The sequence below is a fragment of the Pogona vitticeps genome, chromosome 1 (genome assembly GCF_051106095.1).
Source record: "Pogona vitticeps strain Pit_001003342236 chromosome 1, PviZW2.1, whole genome shotgun sequence".
Taxonomy (NCBI): domain Eukaryota; kingdom Metazoa; phylum Chordata; class Lepidosauria; order Squamata; family Agamidae; genus Pogona; species Pogona vitticeps.
Window position 1 is genome coordinate 150954006 of NC_135783.1, and position 25331 is coordinate 150979336.

Below are 25331 nucleotides of genomic sequence, written 5' to 3' on the forward strand. Positions count from 1 at the left end.
CTTGTCTTAAAACATGAAAGGCGTCTCCCTCCTAGGAAACATAGCTGCTGGTGAGGAATTAACAGGATTTGCGATATCAAAACATCTGAAAGGCTTCAGTTGCTCATCCCAATGTAATGGATTATCGCATTGCCCTGTTCAGATGTTTAGGATTTTCCAGGAATAACAATTGTGTTGACCCGAAACTGAGGAACAATTTTTGAGAGGAAGCCATATATCTATGGCTTGCTTGAGGGATTTTTATTGTTTTGGTCTGGATGAAGAATAGGTGAAGTAATATGCATTTCTTTCCCCTTTGTCCTGAAATACTGTAAATGTGAATGCACATTGAATCTAGGTCAAATGTATGTTGTAAATTTCAGTCAAAATATCTGTCAATCATTATTTCTGCCATCTCTTCTTGAATTAAACCTGTAGGTTATTTGTAGAAAGGGAAGATTCACCTTTACAAATATGGAACAGTAGATCTTTTCTGCTTCTTCCCATATACTTCAATTACCAGAGGTGTACAATATGTAACAAAGTGATTTTTTTTAATGATTTGACACTCCCTTGACCTGTATGAATGAGTTGGAAAATATAGACAATCCATTTTGAAGGTGAACCCTGCCCACACAATTCTAGGACGCTTATGTATTGTAGCTTGAATGTCACCTTTTGTACAACCAATCTCTTTGAAAACTCCCATTTAATTTCACATTTGTCTAACTGAGTTTTGAGCAGTAACCTTATATAAAAATTGGCTTAGCATTATTCTTGCCCAGTGGAGTCTCGGTAACTCCTTTTGTCTTTTCTGTGTTTACTGATATATGTATACCAGATAAAAAACAAAACAAAGTAAAAACAAAAACAAAAAGAGAAGTTTTTAAAATAAATAAAAACACTGTGAATATTATATATTTTTATTTGTATATATTTTATTTTATAACAACCGGTAAAAAATAAAATGAGACAGACACAACTGACCAAGAAAACCCCAATAACACAAAAACCACAAACACAATAAGAGAAAAAAAGAGCTCCCCCTCCCTGGGACCAGCGTGACCCATTTTCCCTTCTTTATGGAGCCCCATTCCCTTTCAAAACTGTCTTGAATGTTGTGAAGTTACACAGCCCTTCCCTTTATTAAACACAAACTCAGTAAATTCTCACTGTACATTAATTAAAATATTCTTATGTAACAATCCCTTTTTAATTTTCAAATTGCACATTAATTTATCATTAATAGGTATATTTTGAATGTCTGTATAACATTCATATAACTTAAAATCATGCTTAAGTTTCAAATTCCTTGTTACCATTAGTTTTGCTGCTGTTGATAAATTTGAAATAAATTCTTTTATTGTCCAGCTCCATTGCTTCTTATCAATGTTCATAAGAAAGCTATCTTAGTGCAAACCTTTATATTTAACTTAATTATTTCATTTATTTCCTTGATGATCAACCTCTAGAATTCCAATATGTTCTCAAATTCCCGCTACATATGGCAATAAGTACCTACATCCTCATATTATTTCCAATATAGATTAGAATATTTAGTATCTATATGATTTTATTTCACTAGAGTTAAATACCATCTTCAGACTAATTTATCAAAGTTTTTCTTTGTAGACATACACTTTAATATTCTTTTATCCCATATATTCTTCCACACTTTGGGGCTTATTTCTTGTCCAAAAGACTAACTGCTATATTTTACTGTGAGGTTTCATGGATCAAGTCCACTTCCTCAGACATAAGAGTGAGACTACATGGCCCCAAGGTAAAGAAACAGTGAGTGGTTCCTTACTAGACTGAAGTTGCAAATTGTGTGACTCATTCTGTATTTCACACCTCATAATGACGTAACACCCAGTCCTTTTTTTTTAAAGCTTTTTTTCTGTTAAAAAAATGACAATGTTTAGTGAGTAAAGGAACCCCAGGTAGTAGAAAACAACAGCAGAAACAACATACAGTTGACCCTCTACTTAAGGAATTAATCCGTATTGGAACGGTGGCTGCAAGTTGAAAAGTCTGTAGGTCGAATCTCCATTGAGCTACAATGCATTGAAAACCGATTAATTCCATAACCAGCGGTTTTTATTCTATTTTTGTACCATTTTGGGGTACCATTTTGGGTTTTTTCTGGTCTGTAGGTCGATTCTCTGGCTGCAAGTTGAATCTAAATTTTGCAGCCAGAGAAGTCTGTAACTCGAAAAGTCTGTAAGTCGAGCCGTCTGTAAGTCGAGGGTCCACTGTAATTGTTGTGACATTAGCCATATGGTGGTGAGTTAGGAATCTATGACTTTACCATTACCTTTATTTTATATGCTGATTTTCTTCCCTTAGGGGTCTCATGGTGGCTCACAAAAATTAAAATCATACAATAAAAACAAGTTATAAATACCTCACATTAATTGAAGCTTGTTATGTAAATGTGGCAGTGATTTGTTGGGAAGGAACCTGGGCTATGGAAAATATTGGCAGATAACGGCATAATTGTATTTTATTTCAGTTCTCTCCCTCTGGATTCTTGTTCTGTAATGTTTCTTCCAGGTTGCAGTAACATATATGTACAGTATATTACTGCAAAATCATCATCATCACTATCCTCAGCTTAGAACTGCAGAGCTGGAGAGAACCCTGTCATTGAGTCTCCCAGAGGCACTGTGCGGAATATAATATGTTCTGATTATAAAACAAATATCTTACTGCATTTAAAATGTACAGACTAAATATTTTCTGCTTTGGAGTTCAAATTCAAGTATCAAATCCATAGATTTGGAACTGTTGCGGTGGTTAGATCATTTTTGTATTTTTATTTTTGGATTTGGTAGGCATATAATATTAAAATCTGAAAAGCAAGGTTTTGGAAGCTTTAATGTTTTATAACTATGCTTTTTATTGCATCAATACCATCACAATCCATATGCATTACCTTTGCAGCATGAAGAACTGCAGTGGTACTTTGTCCACCTCCTCTCCACATTCACATACAATGCATGTTACTTGTGTCCAGTGCACAAAGATCTAAGGAGGCATAGTGTGGAGGGCTGAAGGATTGTGTTGGATAGACTTGCACAGGACTCCTATCTCCCTATCTCCCATTGCAACGTATGTGCGCATGTAGACAGAAAAGAAGGAGGTAAAACACAGTTTTACTGACCCTTATGAAAACAATTTAGAAGCATTGTACTTTTACTGAGTGAACTGTGCACGTTGGGTTTTGGGAGGCCATCAGATACATAGAAGTCAGCGCACGAAAAATAGAGCCATAGACATGTGAAACCTTTCTGTTTAGCTTTCTGAGCTACCCCTTCATTTCGAGATGGGGCAGAACTGAATGAACCATGAACTGGTTCATTTTTTAAAAAAATCTGCATGGTTCACGGACACCGACAAACCACCATGTGTTGCCATTATGTTGCTTTGTGCCCATCTCTAGTCCTAAAATAGGTGTCTAAATGCATGGGAGGTGTAGAGAGAGAAACTGTTTGTGCTTCTCTCTGTGTGTGTCTTCAGTGTGGAACGGATTGTCACTCTCGAATTGGCCTTCTCAGCCACACTAGACGCTGTTCCAAGTCCTCCATACAGAGCACGTTAACCATAGTCTCTCGAGACTGAAGGGTGCCTAAATCTAAAGGTATTTGAAAACTATGCATATGGTGGTTAACCTTTCCTCTGCTTATTTGGGGATCCAAATTAACAGGAAATAACAATTTCCACATTGAGAATGGGTGTACTGAACTTTGGGCTGATGCCTTCCCTGTCTTTTCTGTTTAAGAGGGATATCTCATCTTGATTTTGAGCTAATTACAGTTTCCCAAGATATTTAAGCCCAGAAAGCCTGTGAGGTTGTTTTTTAAACTATGTTTTGCAAGGAAGCCTGAAAAACATGGTTTCATCTTGGTTTGTTCTCAGTAACTACAGTTTGCATGAACTGTGGTTCTGTCAATGTAGGCATTATCAGCACTTGCAGTATGTTTAAAAGTGAGAGTTTAAGATGTCCTTGTAGAGCCAAGAGAGAAAGAATGGAGATGGGCATGTGTGAGGGCTTAGTGTTGGAAGGAATAGATGCACTGGCACATACTTTTATGGCAGAATGTCATGGGTATCCTGTGTTTATGTCAGAGCCAAGTCACAGTCTTCCAGAACGGGGCCTAAAGACATCCTAGGTGCTGCTTAAATTCATTCCCTGGCAGTTTAGTAATTTCTGTGATGGTATGTAGAACATGGAGTGCAGCCATTGAGGTCTATGCTGTTACTTTTGAACTACTTTTAAAGGCCTTGCTCCCCCCATGAATAGTGTTTTTAATGCTATCTCCTCTTTTAATTTGCAGTCGGTTTTCGATGATGGGAAGAGATGCCATCAAAATAGGCAGCCTTTAGCAGATTCAGTGCTTTTTCATTTCAGTCTTCCCTTCTTCCTCTTGAATCAGATCAGTTTGAAATGCACGGATACTTCCCTGTGCTTTTAAGCCTTCTGTGAGAGTCAAAAGGTCATGAAACAAATGATGCATTTCTTGATGCCTGGTTCAGAGACGTTCTTTTTTTGTGTGTGTTTTGTTTAATACAGTGCGGTGCTTTTGTAAAAATAAAAATAAAAAGTAGGAAACTTAATGGCACCCACCTCCTAAAATAATGCATCTGAGGGCAAGGGAAGAACATATTGGTCTTTGTTTTAAAGAAAGTAAGAGAGACAGGGGGTGGAGATGAGGAGGTAACTCTTAGAGAACAAGGCTGATCTCACAGAGGCAGGCAGCGGATTGCAACCATGTGATATAGCCAGAGGCAAATTTGCAACTCGGTCAGCTCAGGGAACCTTTTAGCTCGGTGACACTGGAATATTTCCCAAAGCCGTGTTTGGAAGCTCCGGACGTATACAATGGAGAATGACTTAATGACTAAACAACATACAATGGAGAAGTAATCATCCCATAAAGAAGGAGAAGCTGGGAGAAAAAAAATAAAGGTAAAATACAGAATCACTTTGTATCTGAGAAATTCATTTGTTTCAAACAGCCTTTCAGAAAGTTTGCAATATATATATTTTTTGAAATGTTAAGAGTTGTTAATGCAGGATGCCTCTTGGTCAGGACAATTAGGCATGCATGAGGGGAGGCGGAAAAATAAATTTCATGTTCAAGAGAGGCATGCTGTGATTTCTTACTGTTTAATCAAGTGAGGCTTTTCTCTCCAGCCCATTTGATAAAGAGATTCAGAGTTACATCTGTTTGATGCAAAGCAGCAGGGATCACATCAAGAAGCTTTTTAATGCCAACGTGTCACAGATGAAAATAGAAATAAGCTTGTGTAATTTTTGATCACCGAGGGCTGTTACCTGAGCGCTCTCACCCACCCAACTGCAAGTTAAATATATGGTGAAGACTTTTCTTGGTGTGCTGTATTTAATAGTTTGCCCTGCAGCACCAATGTCCAAAATGGGGCGAGTGGGAATGTTATCAAACAAAACATAAGTGCTATTTTTCTCTTTTTCTCCTGAACATAAAGTTTAGTAGAATTATGAAGCTTTCAGTGGGTATACTTGCACTTAACAGTTGGTTGGGTACATCTCAAGCACCTTCAGGAAAACTTAGTGCCTGCATTGGCAGGAATGGAGTGAGTGGGTGGAGAGAGGAGGATGAAGGGAAAGGAAGCTGAGAATGGGCATTTTGTATCCAAACAGCTGGGTAAAATATATTGTTTAGTGAGTTTATTAGGAAAAAAATGTGATTGTTATGTTTACTTTTGGTTAAAGGTTTTTTTTTGGGGGGGGGAAGACTTATTGCATGGTGATTCAAGGTCTGAGCACATGTATTAGCAATTTATGCAGTATTATTTGCTCTCCTTAAAAAGGAACCAAGGCAACTTAGTATGCATTCAGGTTGTTCTGCATCTGTGCCTCACACAGTAATTTAACTTCTAGGGCAGCGGTGGGCAATTAATTTCTATAGGGGGGGCACATGAAAAATCTGAACTGTGTTCGGGGGCCAAACCAACTTTACTTAAAAATAAAATGAAACAGTGATGTTATGATTGTTTTTTATTTTAAACTTGTTAATTTTCACAAATACTAAATAGTTTTTTTTTTTTTGCGGTATGTTAAAAATAAGCATCGACTTTAGACAAAAAGCTATAAATGGTTTTGATGTTCAAAACTGTCTATGTGCCGGACAGAAGCGGCTCGCGGGCTGTATGTGGCCTTCAAGCCGCACTTTGCCCAGGTCTGTTCTAGGGGAAAGGGGCAGTAAGTTGAAGAAAAGCAACTCTCTGCAAGTATTCACAGTAGCTACTCTTCTTATTCACCCCCTCCTTGCTTTGTCTGTTGAAAACCCTTTTCTTTTTCTAAAGAACTGAGGGCCCTTTTTTCTTTTAAATTAGATGCTAAACTTAGAACCATTCAGCCCTCTTTGTTAAGGGCTAATATTTCATGGGGGAGTGGGATCATATCTACTTGGCAAATATTGCATGGACCACCATTCACCTCCACCCTTCTGACCATCTACATTTAGCAGAAGCTTCAAGGATGAATTACCCGTAGTCATGCAAACCCCTGCATATGTTCAGGAGCTCTTAAAGAGATGAAAAAAAAACGTGTGAAGAGGACTGAGAGTTCACAAGAAAAGTAGAGTTTGGTGTGGAAGATTGTGAACAGTAGAAATGCTGGCAAATGTATTATGAATAGAGTATGAAATACCAAGTAGACACTGCAATGTACCATGTTATGGGGCCTTTTATGCCCTTGTATATTAGGATTTTTCAGGATTTTTGCTGTTGTGAACTTTACCAAAGGTAGTGATGATGCCACACAGCTATTCGGTAGTGGAAGATATCAACAACAACAAGCTAGGCTAGACAGAGCTTTTGGATTTCCTTAAGAAATCAGAATGGTTATTTGATCCCTGTTATACATGGTTTATGACTGGGGTGGGGTGGGGGGGTGCTCCCTGAAATCTTGAGATGAGGTGGCCTCCTGGTTTGGTCCACAACCTACACATATCTGTGTCCAGACTTAATTATGGGGTAAGGAAACAGCTGAACTGGACTTGGCTGAATTTTTCAATTTTACATTATAATATTGTGTAGGGACTAATATTGCACTATGAACTTGATCAGGTGTAGCACAAAATGTTTGCAGTGATCTTGGTAAGTTTTGGTAATGTAATGCTGAGTTAGAATCTCATTGACATGGAGCTCACAACTTACTTGAAATCATTTATTTTTCCGTCTTGACAAAGTATTTCATTCCTGCCTTTTTATTTCTCTGACAGAAATTGGTAACAATGATTGTAGAAACTGGCATATTCATTTTTGTTATTGCTGTTTTTGTTTTGGAGAAATCTGCTGGGGCAGACTGCAAAGGGCAAAATATATTGCATATGAATTTATATTCCAGTCACATTTGAAATTTTGCATCTAGTGTTGCATTTGATATGGACAGTAATATCCTGCAGCAGAATGTGTGTTGGAAGGGGGCTAGAAAAAGACTGCCAAAAGGAAGGAAGTGGTTGCAGGTGCATGATAGGTATAGAGAAAAGCCATTGAAATCAATGGGCAAACAGTTGTTGAGATTTTATGCATATGCAAGGAGGATCACGTTAAGTTGTGGTGGCTGACAAGATGCCCAGCAAAAGCTGGTTAAACACACAAGCAACATCCTAGTTGTATGCCAGCAGTTTGTCAATGAGGTGCAGTAACTTAGATTATTCCTTTTTTGCACGCATGAAAACCCAAGAGAGTTTGGCTGATGGAAGTTAAGTTACTCAAGGCCAATTTAGACCACATGGATTTCAACCCTAAACCCTTTTCTTTCTCTCTCATATGAGCTGTGCTTTTGAATTCTAGTAAAGAGATGGTTCTGTTGAGTATACATCAAGAGTAAGGTAAAGGTTCCCCTTGACAATTTTGTCCAGTTGTGTCCGACTCTAGGTGGCGGTGCTCATCTCTGTTTCCAACCCATAGAGCTAGCGTTTGTCCACAGAAAATCCTCTGTGGTCACATGGCCAGCATGACTAGACACAGAATGCCGTTTACCTTCCCACCAAAGTGGTACCTATTTATCTACTTGCATTTTTGTATTTTGCTTCCTTTCGAACCGCTAGGTTGGCGAGAGATGGGACAAGAGACAGGGGCTCACTCTGTTGCGTGGATTTGATCTTATGACTACAGGTCTTCTGACCTTGCAGCACAGAGGCTTCAGTGGTTTAACTGGCAGTGCCACCATATCCCTACGTCAAGAGTACACCTGCTATTTGAATAAAGGTGCCTGTGTCAACATTGATCTTTAGTTACCAAAATACTTCATTCATGTGCTTTGGCTTGTTTGTAATTAGATTTGACAAGTGATGAAGTCTATCTGGTTTCAGACTTAAAGACAGATTTGTTCAGCTTATCACGCTCACCTCCATTATAATGCAAGCTCAACATTGTTCCTAAATTCTTACTTAACATATGCATGATACAGGCCAGTAGGCTTCTCTTTCTGTCCCTAGGAGGGTTGTTTTGGCAGTATGTTAGATGTTTTGGGAAATATAGCTGTTTCATGACTTTTTATCCAGGCTTGGGCCTGCTAGGAATTACATGTCTCAGGACTCTTTGCACTTGGGAAGCATGGCCACTGACATTCTAGCTGCAAGAAACTGTGAAACATAAACTTTCAGTAGTTTTGATGACCACTGTATAGATTCAGGTGCCATGGAAAAATAGTGTGTCTTAGTCCCCTGGTATGTGGATTGCTGCCATCACAGAATTTAAAATGTCAGGGAGGAAAATAGGTTTCCTAGATAAGCTTCTAGTGAGATACTGCTGCAGGAGGAACTGCGGGAGGTACTTCCTTGAGAAACAGTGATTCATATACGTAGTAGAGGGAAGGTAGAGTGTGTTCTCACTGTTCTCCTTTGACTGCCTGCATGGTCTTATTTTAACCTACTCTACAGCCTTTCAGAGTATTTTTTTTCTGAATAAATCACATTGGAGCTACAAAACCAGTTGTTCAGATACGATCCTAAACTTTCAAACCTGTAGTATAGATGTTCAGTATATTACAGACTCTTTGGGAAACAGTGATGTTATTTGAGCTTGTTGGCTTACAAAATAGTGTGCAAATAGTATTGTTTTGTTTCCTACGGCCTTTAGAATTTGCTTTGTATGTCTTAGAAAGCAAGATACCTTAACAGTAATTATTCTCCTCCATTTGCCACATACCACCTGGTTTCCAGGGTATTAATGTTTCATCAGACAATGATACTGAGAGCCATATTCAAAACACAGTGCAATGCTTGATAAGACGGGGAAATGTTGGTTAAGATAAACGCCGTGCCCTCATAAAGCATTTATGGAAATTTTCTAACAATTGCTTGTGGCAAAGATGAAAGGAAAAGCAGATTATTTCCACTTCCAAGCCACTAAGCAGGACTGAACCCACAGCCAACCAAGTCAATACATAGTGTCACAAAGAGCTAGAGTTAGAGTGTTCTAGTATGAAACCAGCACTTGATATGAACCAGGTAAGCTACAGTAAAAAGTGGGGAAATTTCCTGGAAAAACACTCCTTCTTTTAAAGAACAGTTAACGCAGTTGTGACCAGTATATGCTATTTTAACACATATGGAACTAGCCATTAACAGCCTCTGAAATAAAAATATATTGAAGGAAGAATATCATAACTTTTAAACTAGTTTATCACTGGCCACATTGACATAGTAACCTAGAATCCTGCTTTGAAAGCCTCACTGTGAAATTTTATGCACATACTGATATACACATTAACAGAAAAAGTTTCATGATTGGGGTTTGTGTGCTGAAACACTCTAAAAGACAGGTGTGGCCAGGAAGGAGCATTATATGTCTCACAACAGCCATTTCTCCTTCATTTTCTTTTAAAAAGTAAAACAGACAACAGGCCTGTGCATCCCCTAACAGAAATGCTACTGTGTCATACTGGAAGTACTGTACGAGATTGCCGGCCACCTTATCAGTGTCAAGGCAGGTTGAATTGTATAAAGTGAGGGTGAGGAAAAAGCAAGATGTGTTGCTCATATACCGTCCCATAGCACTCTCTAGGTGGTTTACAATTTAACATATTGCCGCCCCAGCAAATTGGGTACTCAATTTATTGACCTAAGAAGAATGGAAGGCTGAGTGAACCTTGAGCGGGCTACTTGGGATTCAACCCAGGTTGTGAGCAGAGTTTTGGCTGCAATGCAGCAGTTTAACCGCTGTGCCTAAGTGTGGCCCTCCCCTTGAGGTTGGTCCCATCAGCCCTATCTAACACCGCCAGTGGGGAGAGATCATGGGAAATCCAGTCCAGCTATCTCTAGAGAACCACACAATGCTCTTCTATGAAGTAAGGGAAAAACATTGTAACAGAGGCAAACTGAATTGCAGGTCTGCTGTGTCTACCTTTGGGAGCATGGCAATATCGCATCACAAGTGCCTTCCTCATCTCATCTGTGTGGCAATGTGTTGATTCTTGACCTTGATTCTAGGAATCTAGGCATTAGCTCCAGATAATAGAAGAGGGCAATTGTTTTCAAGATCTGCAAATGGACCTTTCTTGGAATGTTTCTTAAATTACTGGCTAGCACAGGTTCAATTTGCTTGCAACTGCTTTACCACAGAACTGTGCAAGCCAACTGGCAAGAAAGACATTGGAGTGAGTGCTGACCTGTATCTTTATGCAGATATCTTTATGCATGTTCTTGTATACCTTTTAATGGCCTCCAGCTCACAACGTATGGATTGTCTCATCCCTTTACCATGAGCCAGGTCAGTGATGCATTACCATCATTCTTCTTTGATCACTCTCGGTGTTATAGGTTCAAGACAGGCAAAAGAATGTGGTTCCTGCTAAGCATAATTAACTTATGCGATTTGCTCCTCTAAAACAGGATAATGCTCTCTGGCTTAAAGAATTGAAAAGGACGCCACAGGGGGATTAGACAAATTCTGGGGAAACAGTCTACAATTTTGTTTTATTGAGAAATAAAACATCCATGTTCAGCACTGGGGTGCTTAGAAATATCCCTGGCTGGGAGGCTATGCTTTCCTAAGACACAATATGTTGGCCAAAGCTGCCAAAAAACTCTGGAGAAACGGCAACCACAATCTATCTCCTTTTATTATAGAAAAAGTCAAACACCACGTTCTAACCAGAAGTGCCAGAACTTTCAACAAATCTGTTCATGGAGTTCCAGTACTCACACTGAAAAGATTAGTGCTGATTAAAGAAAGCAGGAGTCCCCAAAGCTAATTTTTATAACATTTTTGTAACATGAGAAGAGACAGGCTGAATTAGATCAAACATGCATTGTCTCCAAGGTACATGTCAGTTTCACTTAGTGATTGTAATTAGTATTAGGAGAGAAAACCCATTATCCACTTTCCCCATGCAACTAGATCTTCATCCATCCTGTAGTGTGTTCTGCATCCAGAATAACATATATGACCATTTAAAGCCTCTAACCCCACTGACATAATTACACCCAGCATCTAAAATCACCTAGCTGTATCACTAAAAGTTGTGTCTTACTGAACAGAATGTGGCTTATTCTTGGGAATAGGTACAGGCTTGCAGCCTTAATTTTAGCCCTTTTCTGTCAAGAGCTTATTGGGAACTAAAAGATGTCATTAATTAGAAATGAGCCTTTTAAAAAAAACACATTTTATCCACTTGAAAAAGATGTGTTTTTGGGTGATGGGGAGGATGGGTATGGCGAAAGTGTGCTGTTTCTTTAAACGGACAGTTTTAAACTTTGTTGGAACTTGCTCTCTCGGCAGGTGCTTTTGCCAAGAGAAAGGGAGGGACAGAGTGACAAATGATGCTGTGAATCATTTTGTTTAAAAGGGCAGCAGGAGCTTTTTTTTAAAGAGCAGTGCCCAATATGATTTCTTCCTCTTTCCTTGCAAGCGCTTTGCTGAGAGTCTAGGGATCCGGACTCAGTTTTCACAACCTAGGGTAAGAGAGAATTTTCCCCCTATGCTAGTACTGCTGTTTGAGTGAATGTGACAGGTGATAAATTTACATTTTTGTAATGAATTTTTAAATGTTTTTTTAAATGGTACAGTCGTACTAATTATTTCCAAATATCTCTTTCTTTCCTCCTTCTCCATTCAATTTTCTTTGAAATGATTCTGAGTGTTGTGCGTGATCACTGCTTGCTTCTTTTCTTTGTCCTCTTTCTCTTCTTTTTGACGTTCTGCTTCTTTTTGACTAATATACCCTTTGCTAATATACCCTTTATGTAGGGAGATCAATTGATCAAAAGCAACATCAGATCTCCCCTCCATTAGGTAGCGGTACAGTTCTCTGTAATATACCCTTTATGTATATTAGCAAAAACTGTACCGCTGCCTAACGGAGGAGAGCTCTGATGTTGCTTTTGATCAATTGATCTCCCTCAAAATGGAAACCATTCACAGTATAAAGTTTTTTAATGCCATTTGCCCAGTGCTATTTAAACGAAATAGCTGGCTTTTTTAAATTGCAGGACGAAATATATTAAACCTTAATGGATTGAATTTTGGTTTCTTTGAAGTTGAGAATACAACTCACCCCTCTTCTCCAGTACCAGAAAGTTTCTAACCACAGTGGTGATTCCCAAAACTGTTATCAACAAAAGGACTGATGGTATTGCTAGTGGGGTCACAGGGGGATGAAATGCAGGGTGTACTGGGGTGGAGGAAGTGGGTCTTTGCTCCAGAGCACCAAAATCTAGAGGTGAATATACTGGTATTGAGAAAATAATTGCAATATTTCCTTCCTTTGGAGGCATATCACATTCTCCTTCCACTTTTTCATGTCTGAGGGCAGAGTGAGGAGAAGACAGCATTACTGGTTCCAGGTGCCAAAACTGCTGCTTGGGGCTCTGCAGAATTACTCTTATTTTTCTGAAACCTGGGTTCATCTGAGTGTTTTGAGTGTATATAGAAGAAACATGGATGATTAAAACATTTAAGAATGTCTCAAGTGTATAGACATTTTTTAGACCAGTGGTCCCCAACCTTGGGCCTCCAGCTGTTCTTGGACTGCAACTCCCAGAAGCCTTCACCACCGCCTCTGCTGGCCAGGATTTCTGGCCAGTTGAAGTCCAAGAACATCTGGAAGCCCAAGGTTGGGGACCACTGTTTCAGACAGCTAGTGGCAACATTTCAGAAAGAACAGTCTCTTGGGAGACACTTTACATTTTCAGTATTTCTATTCTGAGGGTTTTCCCCCTGCCCCATAAAAAGATTTCCTTTTAAAGTTTATCAGCCAAAATCCAAAGAAACAAAACTAAGGAAAACAAAACAAGGAAAAAAAAAACACGTGGCACCTTAAAACTGTGAACTGGTGAGGAAAAAAAAATACTGCGGTAAAACTTAATTTCCTTGATCTGGAGGCGGTGAATTGATTAGTGAGGGATTAGTGAACTGTATTTTAGCGGCAACCACTAAATTAATCAAAGACAGATACTGCCATTGTTAACATCACTAATGCAGCCATTTTTCTCCATCATGTTTTTTGCTGCCTTTTAAAAATCCATGGTACAAAATCATTGCTACATTTGAATACTCATTAGCTTGAAATGTATCATGGAATAATGTTATTTTCAATATCGTTTGTTACTGTAACTTTTTGTTTACTTTAGGGGGTAAGTATGGAAAAACCCCACCATGGTAATGGGTGCAGTCTTACGCCTTTCTTTGGAATTTACTCCCAGGTATTGTGTTTGCTTGCTTGCCTGTTTGTTTCCTTGTTTGTTTTGGTAGACCGCATAGAATACCCATTCTGGTAATGAAAAGTGAAATTACGTCAAGACAATATGATTATTTGTACATTTGATCTAATTTGTGGGGGCATCTCTTTCTGAACTTTTGATCAGACCATCAGTTCTCCCTAGTGTAAATCAGTGTTACAATCTGCGTGCATTTAATGAGAAAGGGTGGAACATACAGGGGAGTCCTTAAGTAAATTATGAAGTCTGGTTTAATGACCATTTCTTTCCTGAGAAGTTTATGGGTGTATTATTTAACATAGTGTATCCACTGATTTTGAAACCTCTATTTAAAGCAATAGAAATAACTCAATTTTTAATGATCAATTCAAAGTAAAGCTGTCAACATAGACAAGATCTGGGGTGCATATGTTGAAGATGTAAAGCATAAACACTACTTACTGTGAGAGAAGAAGAAACGACAAAACTAACATTGTTTTGGCACATAATGAGAAGAGAAGACTCCTAGGAAAAGATAATAATGCAAGCAGAAATCGAAAGCAGCAGGAAAAGATCTCATATGGCAGGGGTGGGCAATTAATTTCTACAGGGGGCCACATGAAAAATCTGAACTGTGTTCGGAGGCCGAACCAACTTTACTTTAAAATGGAACAGTGATGATTGTTTTTATTTTAAACTTGTTAATCTTCACAAATACTAAAGAGGTTTTTTGCGGTATGTTAAAAATTAGCATTGACTTTAGACAAAAAGCTATAAATGGTTTTGATGTTCAACTTGTTCAGTGAGAGAAATCTAGTCTGTCTTGGGCTTGAACAAGTGATTGAACACCAGACTGGAGTGATGACCGGCGGGCCGGACAGGAGCAGCTCGTGGGCCGTATGTGGCCCTTGGGCCGCACTTTGCCCAGGTCTGTCATATGGGGTGGGGTGAGTCAGTTATGGAACCCATAGGCTTACATTTGAGTTGAGGAGGGCTATTGATGATAGGGTGGAGGTCACGTATCCATAGGGTGGCCATACATTGGAGGCAAGTTGATGACACATAATTATAAATTACAAAATATATTTTGAAATCTGTTTGCCAGACTGATTGTTATTGTTTTGCTCAGTGATAAGTAAGGCTGATTGTTTCTAAATATTATTTTTAAATTGTACTCTATTTTTCATTATTTGTACAGTGCTTGAAGGGGAACATTTTGGGACCTTACAGAATTTAGAACTAAAATAATCTGCTACTGAGTACTTGGAGTATTGTCTCTCTGTGTTATGTGCTGCCAATTTAGAACTGACTTATAATCAGAAAGCCTGACTGTAAGTCAGGGTCGAGTAAGATATTTAAGGAATGGTTTTACCAGTGCCACTGGATCTCTCTGAGTTTCTGAGGCTGAGCAGGGATTCAAGCCCAAGTCTCCTAAGTCACAGTCCATCGCTCTATCCATTCTACCACACTTTGAACATTGGGTTTGAAAATCCGTCATCGTTTAGTAGTGTCCGACTCTTTGTGACCCCATGGACCAGAGCACGCCAGGCCTTCCTGTCTTCCACTGCCTCCCGGAGTTGGGTCAAATTCATTCTGGTAGCTTCGATGACATTGTCCAACCATCTCATCCTCTGTCAGCCCCTTCTCCTCTTGCCTTCACACTTTCCCAACATCAGCGTCTTTTCCAGGGAATCTTCTCTTCTCATGAGATGGCCAAAGTATTGGAGCCTCAGCTTCAGGATCTGTCCTTCCAGTGAGCACTCAGGCTTGATTTCCTTTAGAATTGATAGGTTTGTTCTCCTTGCAGTCCAGGGGACTCTCAAGAGCCTCCTCCAGCACCACAATTCGAAAGCGTCAATTCTTCAGCGGTCAGCTTTCTTTATTCAAAATGGGGAAATTATTAATTGGTTGCTGTTAACATTTATAATAAAAATAATTAAATTGGTTGTGGTAGCCTTACTGATTTCAAAATTAAATTGTTGTAAAATAAATGGTGGGGTTTCCAGAGAATGGTACATAGGTTGTCCCCATTAACCCTTGCTGGCATGTACAGTATGTTACTGACTCTTTCAAAAGAGCAGTATTTGTCATTTTGGAATCATTTCCCTTACCTGGCATTATTTCCCACATGATTCCACAAATCCCACAGTGCAAATGTTGGCTAGGGATGGTGGTTCCAGCTGGAAAATTATTAAGTTCAGGAAGAATATGTGTCCTAACACAGAATCATCTCTCCACTTGCAGAGAAAGTGACACACGCGAACATTCAACTGCATTCAACTACAAAGAGCCAATAATTTATTTGGGCACTTTCAATGTGCTTCTTTAGCAGAACAGTATAAAATTTCACTGGCTGGGTAGTTCAGGGAGGTAGGTATCTGGCTGCAGAATCAGAGGTTGGGAATTTGATTCCCCATTATGTGTTCCAGGAGAAGAGCCAGCCTTTGTATCCTTGTGCAAGCTATACAGTCTCACGTCACCGAAAAGGAGAGAGCAGTAAATCTCTTCTGAGTACTCTGTGCTTAGAAAACCCTGAAAAGGGTTGCCATAAGTTGGAATCCACTTGATCACACATAACATTATCAGTATAAAACTTTGCCTGAAAATATAGTCATGACAATAAGAAGCACACCTCTGCTTTACTATCCCCCAGGCTGTACAGGGGCAGAGTTGCTCATTCTTGTTGCTGACCGTGTTGGCCCCTAGATTCAAGATACTTTGCCCATTGCCATTCTGGCTAGTGCTTTTGGTGAATGTGTGTTTTATGTCTGGGGAGAAACAGTTTGGACACATTTATTATTGGTAACTGTTTTAGCTCATGTAAAATGTTTTCACATTACCCTTGAAGTGCTTTTGGAGTGTTATATAAAGTAGTGCTTTTTCATCATTTGATGGACCTGGGAGAAGAAATTGTAAAGCTAACACATTAATTGTAACACATTATTTCAAAGTTATGGTTTTATTCAAATTATATCTCCCCCTGCTCAAACTGAAAAGCTTAAGGTGTATTAGCCTTTTCTTTAGGAAAGATGCTCCCATCCTTTCGTGTTTCAGTGGCCTCTCATGTGCTTCCCTCAGAACTATGATATTCTTTCTGTAGATGTAGGAAAAGTTTGGGGTCTTGGACCACAGCTCCCATAATCCCACAGGCAGCATGTTTCCCATCTCTTTGTTTTTGGAAGGTGTGATCAGAAGCATATACAACATTCCGAATGTGGCTGCAGCACAGATTATATAAAATGTCATATGATATTCAGTATTTTGTCTCCAGTCTTTTTCTGAATAATTCCCATCACTGAGAACATAAGACATCCTAGAATGCAAAAGCATGCTTCTGGTTTTCCATTCCCAGAATGGCAGTATGGCTCAAAAACCATTTGCCACTGAAGAGTATCTGCACATGCAAGCTAGTCCTCTTCTGTTAACGCACAACATCACATTGTTTTTCCTTTAAAGGAGAAAATGGCATCACTAAGCGCAACTGGAAGAAGTTTCCACACTAAATGGAATCTGAATGATCAAATCTTTCAGTCACCCAATATTTTGTCACAATGAAGAAAGAAAAGTATGCATGTTGAATGGGAACAGTTATAATTCATTCAAAACAAATTATGTGCCTTTAGATGTAATTCCATTTTTAGGATCTTCCATTCTAGGCAGTTGTGACCATAGACCTCAGGGCTCAGAATATTTACCCATTTTATCTGCCTTTTCTTTTATCAAATTCTGCATTTCTGCCTACAACAGTTAACATTTCCCAGTGGTTTTGATGGCTACTGGAGAGGGTTTCATCCTTTAACATTAGTAAATCCCACTCTTAGAAAATAATTCAATTCAATTGAAAGCAACTGACATGTTTTGTGACTGGTGCTTATTGAGAAATATTGGATACAATTATATTTGTTGCTGAATGTTTTGATCCCTAAAACATCGTTCCAGTAGATCAGCCTTATTAGAAATGATGATGGGTTGTTGCTTTGGAAATGAACAGGGACAGGCAGACGGGTTTTAGATTGGACTTAAGACACTTGAAATGCATCCTGGAGCTGGCATGTTTTTTCCTTGATAATTAACAAGATGTTCCCCTCCATGCCTGTCTGGATGATTACAACTGTCCGGAGGAAGGGAAGGCCTGTGAGGCAGCCAAGTATTGTTGAAAAACATTGTTCTCTCCCTAGGTCAGAGGCCCCAGGGATGTGAGGTGGGGTGTAAAGCTAGAACTTTGCTTCTTCTGCTCATGGTACAATATGGTACTTTCTCTCGGTGTGTGTTATGTGTGTACAGTACCTGTAATGTATTGCACTTTCCCCCTTGTTATGCATGGTACACTTGCATCCTACAGGAGGGGTCTCCACTCTAAGGAGAGATGAGCAAACAAACAACAGCACCAAGCCACCTAGCACTCGCCTTTGTTAGACTGCTCACCTTCTGGATGAGAGTAAAGAGGTCAGGGAAGTTAAGGGTTTGCATATGGCCTCAGTGGTTGCTGTGAGCATGTAATGTACATGTCCCCAGTGCTCTCAGATAAGAAGAAGGTGGCAAAAACAGCTTCCCTTCCCTGGATGCTACCCTGTTTTCCAGGTCTGGGAGCTACTAAAACTCAACAGGCCATGGGTCTGTGGTGGAAAAAAAAAATCTGTTCACACTTGCAGCTCTGATTCATATCTCAAATGCAGTGTGAAGCATTGTCCAAAATATGCAGTATTCTTGGAAAAGTGTCTGTTGGTCCATAGAATCGTGAAGTTGGAAGGGGCCTGTAAAGCCATGAAGTCCAACCCCCTACTCAACACAGGATTACAAATCAAAGGATATCTGCCAGGTGGTTGTCTAAATTTATCTTGAATGCCTCCAGCATTGGGGCACCCATCACCTTTCAGGGTAATTGGTTCCGCTATCTTACTGCTCTAACAGTTAGGAAGTTTTCCTGATATTCACCTGAAATCTGGCTTCCTGTAACCTGAGCATGTTGTTACGTGTCTTGCATTCTAGGCTAATCAAGAAGAAACCCTGCCCCTCCTCTGCATGACAGCCTTTCAAGTGTTTGAAAAGTGTTATCATATCACCCCTCTGTCTTCTTTTCTCAAGGGCAAACATCCCCAGTTCTTCCAGTCTTTCCTCATAAGGCTTGGTTTCCAGCCCCCTGATCATTCCTGTTGTCCCCCTTTGAAGTTGTTTGAACTTGTCATCATTCTTCTTGAAATGCAGCGTCCAAAACTGGATACAGTAGTCAGAATGAGGCCTAACCAGTGCCGAACATTGGGGGACTAGCACCTCATGGGGTTTGGAAACTATACATCTATTAATGCAGCCTAAAATAGCATTTGCCTTTTTTGTAGCCACATCACACTCTTGGCTCATATTCAGCTTATGATCTACGACGATTCCAAGATCCTTCTTGCTTGTAGTATTGTTGAGCCAGGTGTCCTCCATCTTGTAACTGTGTGTTTGATTTCTTTTTCTTAGATGGAGTACTTTGCACTTATCTCTGTTAAATTTCATTCTGTTGTTTTCAGCCCAGTGCTCAAGCCTATCTAGATCATTTTGAATTTTGCTTCTGTCTTCCAGGGTATTAGCTATTCCATCCAATGTTGTGTCATCTGCAGATTTGATTAGCGTTCCCTGCAAAGCCCACATGCTTAACTTCTACCTTTTAGATAATGGTTCTTTAATACTTAACGTGACCCTGTAGTAAAAAAACAAAAACAAAATTTGCTATTGTACCTTGATCCAGATGCCATTTTGAAAGACACAGCTAGCTGTGGTATCTGAAAATTTAGAGGAGACAATAATCTCTCCAAAGACAGTGGAATTTATAAATGTGTAACTGTAGTAGATATGATGTGTTTCTTGTTTAGTTTTACCTCTCCAACTTCTGGCTTAAAAACGGTACCCAGCCTCTTGCAGCACCCTCTTCTATCTCACATGGCAGCTTCAGACAGGATACATTTGTTTCTCTTGATAATGTGTATAAAATTGGTTGTTTGGTCTGAGGAGACATGTATCCAGTATTGATTTAGAAAAACAAACTGGTGGTGAAGAGGAATAAAATTGATGAGTCACTAGTGTTTGATCAAATTACTTCTTGTTAAGCTGCATAAACTATGGTTGTCTTCCTAACCTGAGGAAAGGTGAAGGATGGCAGCTGAGGGCAGTTAACCCCTGAAGTTTCTTCTACTTTCATGTCTAGTGTCGCCCTTTGCTAATTTCAGAACAGCAAGTGTAGTCCTACATTTTGGGTATGCCTGTCTGTCTGTCTTCCCCCTCCGCCCTGTCTTTGTTTATGCATTCAGCCACAAATAGAAACATCTATGAGCCTATTAGCAACACTGCATAGGATACTTAATAATAATATAATTTATTGTCATTGTAAGTATATACACAGTATACCCATACAACTTACTTATTTCTAAGCAGCCCTTCACCACTTTGGATACTAGGTTGGTATATAAATGCAATTAAAACAATAAAACAACAAAGGCAATAAAAACTTTGAACATTTCACCAAGACAAAGAGAAATATCAAAAACAAACATTCAGAACCAGCTAGTCCTGGCTTGGCAAACATGAAGGTGTTTGTCCAGTGCTGAAGTTATTGCAGTGTGGGTGCCCCTTGCACCTCTGGGGGAAGAATATTGGAAACCTCTTTAGTGGCAGCAGTGTGTGGGCTACCTTGGCAAATGAATTCCTTCAATTGCCATACCAGGATACACAGTATAGGATCTACCTCTAAGGGGACGGCAGACTTTTTCCAGTCATATGACTTGAAATCCTATGGCCGGGGTGTGGCATATTTGTACATACAACATGGTTGCCTAGGGAATGGAGCTATGGCATGCTGTTAAGCAAACATCGAGACTTTCTGTACTTCAGAAATTTAAATCTCATTCTGTATATAGACTGAGCTGGATTAGTCAGCAGAGAACAGTTTGTTCATTTTAGAGGGATGGGGATGGGAAACTGTAATCCCGTGAGAAGATAGGCCTTAAAATGGTGCAGATTGGAATTGTAAAACAGTTGGGGGCTAATCCTTAGTAATATATGCAGAGGGGTTTTGTTGTTGTCTGGTTTTCCAGTTGTGAAAAGTGGATGCCCTCCCCCTATTTTAGCTTGTTTCTGAAGATTAGTGATTCCTAACCTTTTTTTGAGTTGTGACCCCCTTTTATAAGTCAAGTAGCCCATGATCCCTATACCATATTTGAATAAAAAGAAATTTTATAGGGTTAAGTCATCCCTTCTCGGAAATTAGAGGCTTCTTTCTCTTCCCAAAGGGCCTGTTTCTCATACATACACTCAACACAGTAACTTTAATATCCCACTCTGAAAGGTCAAGAAAGAAATTATTAAACAAGGGCTACAACACCTATAAGGTGACCTGCAAACCCCCCCCCCCCCCGAAAACATTTCAGGATCACTACCCCCAGGTTGGGAAACACTGGTGGAGAAAGACTGTGCACAGTGACTTTATAGGAAATATTTTCTGGCATAAGGTAAAGGTTCCCCTTGACATTTTTAGTCCAGTCGTGTCTGACTCTAGGGGGCAGTGCTCATCCCGCTTTTCAAGCCGTAGAGCCAGAGCTTGTCCAAAGACAAGTTTTCCATTGCCATGTGGCCAGCATGACTAGGGAACGCCATTTTACCTTCCCACCGAGGTGGTACCTATTCATCTACTCGCATTTGCATGCTTTCGAACTGCTAGGTTGGCGAGGAGCTGGGACAAAGTGACGGGAGCTCACTGCGTCGCGTGGATTTGATCTTATGACTGCTGGTCTTCTGACCGTGCAGCACAGGCTTCTGCGGTTTAGCCCACAGCTCCACGACGTCCCCTGGCATACCATTGGTAAATCAAGATGGAAGGTATTAGAAGTAGAGTGGGCATGAACTTCCAGTTCATTGGCTCATGTTGGTTCATCTGTCAGGCCAACAGGTGTTCTGCAGTTCCAAGTGCCACCTCCTCCAGCAAACACCCACTCAGAGACAGTGCCCTGACTTCCCTGCCATTACTCCTGTGGGCACTGTCTTTGAGTGCGTGCCTACCAGAGGAGGTGGGGTTTGGAACTGTGGGACATCTGTTGAATTGATGGATGAACTGGCATGAACTAATGAACCAGCAGTTCATGCCCATCTCTAATTAAAAGTGTTTAAAACAGTACTGTGTACTTAGTCAACATAGCTCCTGGATTTCAGCAGAAGTGTTATGGATTTCATGGAGGGAAGTAATTTTTCCCCTTTTATATCTCAGGCTTTATAACAGATGTTTGGGCATTCTTCATATTTTGAATAAGATGCATCCTTGCAAGCTGCATAGGAGCAAAATGTATGTGCATAGCACAGACTGTGACATTACAGTATGTCTGTATATGTGCATTAAAATAATAAAAGCATTTAGGATTCAGGAGCATCCCCCCACCCCGCAGAGTTCCTACATCGTTTGATAATAATTATTTACTATTTTGAACCTTTCTCTGAGGTCATTCTGGCTTTTTCATTTCATTTGCCAGCCTATTTGTTAAATGACAATTTTATTCAAAAATGAAAATTTGGTTGTTGCTTGCTTGGTGGCATAATTGATGAATCCAAAAGGTGAAAACTTTACCCAAAACCCAAACGTATTTTGTAGTTATAGCAATTAGTAGTATGGCTCTAATTTTTTTCTTCTTCACCTGTGTGCAATGGTAGACATTTATGATTTAATCATGTTGGATATAGAAAGGAGATTCTGAAGGATGCACTACTAAATAGTATACTAAGAAGATTCAGCAACACATGGAACCACACAATGATAGTCTTAATTCCCACCTTTTTGACTTTTGTTGTTGTTTAGTCGTTTAGTCGTGTCCGACTCTTCGTGACCCCATGGACCAGAGCACCCCAGGCTCTCCTGTCTTCCACTGCCTCCCAGAGTTGGGTTAAATTCATGTTGGTTGCTTCGATGACACTGTCCAACCATCTCATCCTCTGTTTTTCCCTTCTCCTCCTGCCTTCACACTTTTCCAACATCAGCATCTTTTCCAGGGAGTCTTCTCTTCTCATGAGATGGCCAAAGTATTGGAGCCTCAGCTTCAGGATCTGTCCTTCCAGTGAGCACCCAGAGTTGATTTCCTTTAGAATGGATAGGTTCGTTCTATTTGCAGTCCAAAGGACTCTCAAGAGCCTCCTCCAACACCACAATTCAAAAGCATCAATTCTTCAGCGGTCAGCTTTCTTTATGGCCCAGCTCTCACTTCCGTACATCACTACAGGGAAAACCATAGCTTTGACTATTCGGACTTTTGGTGGCAAGGTAATGTCTCTGCTTTTTAAGATGCTGTCGAGGTTTGTCATAGCTTTCCTCCCAAGAAGCAGACGTCTTTTAATTTCATGGCTGCTGTCACCATCTGCAGTGATCATGGAGCCCAAGAAAGTAAAATCTGTCACTGCCTCCATGTCTTTCCCTTCAATTTTTTACACTCTCCTCTTTCACCCTCAGTACAAGGTTCCTTAATTCCTCCTCACTTTCCACCATCAGAGTGATATCATCTATATATCGGAGGTTGTTGATATTTCTTCCAGCAATCTTAATTCCAGTTTGGGATTCCTCCAGTCCGGCCTTTTGCATGATGTATTCTGCATATATGTTATATAAGCAGGGGGACAACATACAGCCTTGTCGTACTCCTTTCCCAATTTTGAACCAATCCGTGTTTCCAGATCCAGTTCTAACTGTTGCTTCCTGTCCCACATATAGGTTTCTCAGGAGCTAGATAAGGTGTTCAGGCACTCCCATTTCTTTAAGGACTTGCCATAGTTTGCTGTGGTCCACACAGTCAAAGGCTTTTGCATAATCAATAAAGCAGAAGTAGATGTTTTTCTGGAACTCTCTGGGTTTCTCCATAAACCAGTGCATATTAGCAATTTGGTCCCTAGTGTCTCAGCCCCTCAGTTCTTGGTCCACATACTGCTGAAGCCTGCCTTGGAGGATTTTGAGCATAACCCTTGCTAGTGTGTGAAATGAGTGCAATTGTACGGTAGTTGGAGCATTCTTTGGCACTGCCATTCTTTTGGATTGGGATGTAGACTGATCTTTTCCAATCCTCTGGACACTGTTGAGTTTTCCAGACTTGCTGGCATATTGAATGTTTTGACTTTTACCTCAGCCTTAATACTGTAAAATAATGTCAGGCAAAATCCAAAGGACCCCCCCCCCAAAAAAAATTAAATTAAATTAAAGACAAAAACATTATGGCATCTTAACTATTATATTTAATGTGAGCTTTTGTGGATCAAATCCATGGTGGCTTTTATTTCATTTGTATTAAATTTTTTGCTAATTTTCAAGTCCCACCTGTTTTTAAAGCAGTAGGTTTGAATGTTTTTAATAGCTCTTCTTCTCCTTTCCTCTGTTGGCTGATGAGCACAAGCTAATTAACTGAGCTATGGAAACCAACTAAAATTATGCTCTCTGAAATTGCATATACTTGGTAGGAGGGCACTGCATATCTTAACCCTCTTGCATATCTGCAGTTATGGCCGATTTCAAAGGGTAAGAACATGGAAAAAGTATTTTTGCAAAACCTATGAATGTACTTACTCCCCATCTTCTGACATGTATTTCTAGAATTTGTAAATCTGCTTTGCTATTGTAAATCTGCAATACTTTGCTATTGATGTGGTTTTTTTTTCCTGTTTTTTTTAAGTAGGTAAGCCAAGTGTAAAAGCAGGCATGTGTTGGTACATTGTACACAGTAGCATCAAGAGCCTTAAATTAATGGGAAGGAATTGACTCGTTAGCATAGATCCTATTGTGTATTGTTAATTTTTTTTTCATTTGAAGGCACAGAAACAAAAAAAAACACAAATGAAAGGAATAGACATTTCCTGTTTTTTTTTTTTTTTAAAGTGTAATATGGACTGGATCCCACAGATAGCCCTAGTGGAGTGCACCTGCTGAAACAATAGCACTCGATTCACTCTTCAGCAATTGATTCAGTGGGTCTGCTATAACTGGGATAGCAACGGGATTTAAGCCTGTTTATGTTCATAGCTTTCTTTTTTAAAAAAATCAAAAGATCTCAGGGCCTATCTGTGAATGGAGGGAAATCAAAGGAATCTAGAGAACAGAACAGACACTTTAGCATTTGTGGTGCTCCATAGTAGACCTTTTCTGACTTGCCAATAAGATTGTTAGGTCAACAGCAGACCACTCAGTAATATTCAGAGGCCAATAGAAGAGACCAGAAGAGATCAGAGATTGGGCCCATGTGAGCATGAAGTGCTTTGCGATCAGCTGACTTTAGAAGTGGGGCAAAGACAATCTGGGTAAAACCCAGCTGCTCAGGGAAATATGGCCACAATTTGTAAGTAACTGGACAAGCAGCAAAATGCACACAGCAGCTGCAGTGGTTGCTACTGTTACTGGTAGAGATCCCATCCTATAGCACACACAACACTTGGGGAGTTTGTTCCAGAGTCTGTGCTGTTGCTGCTAGATTTTATGGAATAAGAAGGTTCATGAGTTGTGATGATGGTGCTATATTTCCTGCTTTGTTCCAAAGGGCACAAAACATTCAATTGCAAGCACCCAGCAGCTTTTTCTCTTTCCTCATTTTTGGCTTTTTAGTTCATTTACACCATGTGAGCTCAAGACCCATAAAAGCACTTTCTCATTGGGCTAGGGAATCA

At 39.8% G+C, this 25331-nt stretch overlaps 1 protein-coding gene across 14 annotated transcripts in view; it reads left to right on the forward strand.

Moving 5' to 3' along the window:
* PLCB4 (phospholipase C beta 4) overlaps positions 1-25331 on the forward strand; it is a 354479-nt gene that overhangs the window by 159631 nt on the left and 169517 nt on the right. Inside the window, exon 1 of one of the 14 annotated variants that reach the window (XM_078388370.1) lies at positions 4337-4951. The exons of 12 other annotated variants lie outside the window; for them this stretch is intronic. The gene's annotated coding sequence lies outside the window, so the exon portion shown is untranslated. Of the gene's footprint in view, positions 1-4336; positions 4952-11917; positions 11936-25331 lie in introns of those variants that run through there. One more of the 14 variants, XM_078388471.1, reaches the window with a different exon arrangement.